This window comes from Panthera pardus, unplaced genomic scaffold (assembly GCF_024362965.1).
Source record: "Panthera pardus isolate Hobbes unplaced genomic scaffold, ASM2436296v1 HiC_scaffold_22, whole genome shotgun sequence".
In the NCBI taxonomy this organism is placed as follows: Eukaryota; Metazoa; Chordata; class Mammalia; order Carnivora; family Felidae; genus Panthera; species Panthera pardus.
In genome coordinates this window covers 53,252,240-53,256,089 of record NW_026526788.1, presented here as the reverse complement: position 1 = coordinate 53,256,089, position 3,850 = coordinate 53,252,240, and the positions used below count along the sequence as shown (strand labels likewise).

At 45.6% G+C, this 3,850-nt stretch overlaps 1 pseudogene; it reads left to right on the top strand.

Moving 5' to 3' along the window:
* The first annotated feature begins 1,821 nt into the window (after positions 1-1,821).
* Positions 1,822-3,544, top strand: LOC109264288 (stress-induced-phosphoprotein 1-like; annotated as a pseudogene).
* The last annotated feature ends 306 nt before the right edge of the window (positions 3,545-3,850 follow it).

The window sequence follows — 3,850 nt, the reverse complement described above, 5'->3', positions numbered from 1 at the left end:
CATTGGGACAATCATCATAATAGCAATAATTCTTAGTGGTATGCCCTACTTGACCCTCCTCTACTCGTGAAGTTTAAGGAGTCTTGCTGTGTTCAAGGACAGTAAAATTCAACTATACTGAGTCATCTCTGGCTTAACCAAAGAAGAAAGGGAGGATGAAACAGGTCCTCTCTTTGTGTGTATTGCCCATTGCCCATACTCACTACCCTCTGATTAAGAACACTGACCTTCTGGAGAAGAAAACGGAGGGCAAGAGATCTACTGGGAAGATGAGAGCAAAGTGTTTATAGTATGTGTCTTTGTTGTGGAGGTGGTGGACATTGGTGGCACAAGCAATGCAATGGTAAATCTGTTAGGGCATAGGGAAGGATGGTGGCTGTTTCAGGCTGAATTTAATGAATTGTTTATATCTTGATTGAGTCATTAGACATTTATGTTCTAGTCTTTAGCTCTGTGTGATTTAAATTGCTTTTCTGACTGTTCCTCTTGGGATGAGCAGCCTTTGGAAGATTAATTTTCCAGGAGGCAGGCCAGTGGATTGATTTCAGAGAAAGAATATCATCAATGGGAAGGAAATCTCTTTCCCCAAACCTCCTTTCCCACTTTAGCTGTACCTTTTCTAGGGACTACCCTGTGTCGTCCTGGTCTCCTGGAGCACAGATGTTCACAGTAGTGGCCACAGGGTCACTGGAGCCACCTGCACAAGTAATCTGGTTCTGCTGCCCTCTGCTGGCCACAGTGGTCATGTTCGGCTTGTTAACCATTGGTCATGTCCCTCTCCCCCAGGAGGCTGCAATTCTTACCCTTCAACTCTTCTTCCTCCACAATTCACAGTAAGAACCAAACCGTCTTATTATTAAGGAAGGTGGCATGGGGCCAGGTTGCAGCTTCCACATAGAGTTTATCTAACATGTCTGAGTGAATGATTCTGGCACCCATCACAATGGATAATGGGTTATTTCTGGGAAAGGCCCTGAAATATGTGCAGGAAATGTCTGAGCTCATCAAATATACCCTGACTCATTCAATTTGTTATCAACGGTGATATCTCTTGACGTTGCCCCCCGCATATTATGATAGTTTCTATTTGGGGGCCTCTAAACACAAAGCCACTTTTTGTAGCATAATAATAGTTATTATTATTATTATGATTCATCTGCTAGAGCATCCTTGAAGCAGTACCTGAGCACTGCAGAAATCTCAAATCTCAGCATCAGGTTGACCTTTTAAACTGAAAGTAAAGGGGAGAAGATTTGGAAAGATGCTGATGGAGGTGAAATCAAGCATCCTGGGGATAAAGGAGACTGGGTTTAGATAGCCCAATGTGCTGGGTTACCAGGAACCAGTATACCTGCCAGATTTTATAGTATATTGTAGACCTCCTCAGAATCTTGGGCTGGCCCCTCTGGCCCTTCTTAGCACACTAATGCAGTACTTCTGGGAGGATCCACCTACCATGTAACCTTTCTTCTTTGTCATGGAAGAACCTTTTGGCAGATGTGTGTATATAAAAGTGGTCTGCACTTTGCCCCTACACCAGTGTAAATATTATAAACATGACCATCTGGCTCATATCATTGATGACTCCAGGGCATACTGGACTCAGATTAGGAGGACAAGATAGTAAAATCTTCATCAAACCAACAGTGACATCTCCAAGAGATGGCTGAGGTGGGGTGGGGGGAGCTTAGGCCATTTTAAGCTCCATTTTGGGGAAAACTTCCCTTTAAAAAAGTTATCCACGTATTAAATGCAAATAGTTCTTAAGAATTGGGAATGTGAAGTGGATAGAATCGATTCAATGCGGTTCTGGACCAGGCTATGGAGCAGGTAAATAAGCTAAAAGAGAAGGGCAATAAGGCCCTGAGAGCTGGCAACATTGATGATACATTATAGTGCTGTTCTAAAGCAATTAAGTTAGATCCCCAGAACCACATGCTCTATAGCAATTGCTCAGTGGCCTATGCCAGAAAGCTTATGAGGATGGTTATAAAACCATTGACTTAAAGCCTGATGGAGGCAAGGGCTATTCACGAAAAGCAGCAGCTCTTGAATTCTTAAACCGATTTGAAGAAGCCAAGTGAACCTATAAAGAAGGTTGAGAACATTAAGCAAATAATCTCAGCTGAAAGAGGGCTTACAGAATATGGAGGCCCAGGTGGCAGAGAGGAGGTTCCATGAACCCTTTCAACATATCCAATCTGTATCAGAAGTTGGAGAGTGATCCCAGGACAAAGACAATGCTCACTGATCCTACCTACCAGGAAATGATAGAACAGCTGTGAAACAAGCCATCTGACCTGGGCATGAAACTGCAAGATCCCCAGGTCATGAAGACTCTCAGTGTCCTCCTGGGAGTCGATCGGGACAGTATGGATGAGGAGGAGGAAGGTGCAATACCTCCACCATTACCTCCTCCCAAAAAGGATACCAAGCCAGAGCCAATGGAAGAAGATCTTCCAGAGAATAAGAAGCAGGCACTGAAAAAGAAGGAGTTGGGGAATGAGTCCTACAAGAAGAAAGACTTTGATACAGCCTTGAAGCACTACGACAGAGCCAGGGACCTGGACCCCACCAACAGGACTTACATGACCAATCAAGCATCTGTATACTTCGAGAAGGGCGACTACAGTAAATGCCTAGAGCTTTGTGAGAAGGCCATCAAAGTGGAGTGAGAAAATCAAGAAGAATATCGACAGATTGCCAAAGCTTATGCTCGAGTTGGCAACGCCTACTTCAAAGAAGAAAAGTACAAGGATGCCACCCATTTCTATAACAAGTCTTTGGCAGAGCACTGAACCCCAGATGTGCTCAAGAAATGCCAACAGGCAGGAGTACTGGGGTGGCTCAGTCAGTTAAGCATCTGACTTGGGCTCAGGTCATGATCTCACGGTTTGTGAGTTCAAGCCCTGTGTTGTGCTCTGTGCTGACAGCTCAGAGCCTGGAGCCTGCTTCTGATCCTGTGTCTCCCTCTCTCTCTGCCCCTCCCTTGCCCGTACTCTGTCTCTCTCTCTCTCTCCCTCAAAAATAAATAAACATTAAAAAAAAAAAAAGAAATGCCAACAAGCAGAGAAAGGAGCAAAGGTGACTGGCCTATAGAGGAGAAGAACAAAGGCAATGAATGTTTTCAGAAAGGGAGGATCCCCAGACTGTGAAGCATTATACAGAAGCCATCAAACGGAACCCAAGGGATTCCAAATTGTACAGCAATCAAGCTGCCTGCTACACCAAACTCCTGGAGTCTCAGCTAGTGCTCAGGGACTGTAAGGAATGTGTCCAGCTAGAGCCAACCTCCATCAAGTGTTTCACAGGGAAAGCATCTGCCCTAGAAAAGATGAAGAACTACAGGAAAACCGTGGATGTCTACCAGAAAGCCTTAGAACTGGATGCCAACTGTAAGGAGGCTGCAGACAGTTACCAACACCGTATGATGGCCCAGCACAACTGACACCACACACCAGAGGTGCAGCAGGTAATGAGTGACCCCGCCATGCAGCTCATCCTGGAACAGATGCAGAAGGACCCCCAGGTACTCAGCACATAAAGAATCCTGTAACGCACAAAAGATCCGAGAGCTGGTGAATGTGTGGGTCTGATCACAATTCAGTGATGATTTGCCCATCATCCCTTTCCTTTGCCCACCTGTGAACAGAGGAGCTGGGGCCACAGTGAGCAGCACAGAACAGAGGGGAGAATAGGGGAAGGTGAACAACTTCTATTTATATAGACCTATGTGGAAGGTAGAGAGACTCTCACTCACGTTCCTCATATTGAGGCTGCCTCTGGGCCCTCCCAGCCCATGCATGGTCTCACCTGTGGCCCTTGGGTTCCATGTTCCCTTCCCTACCCT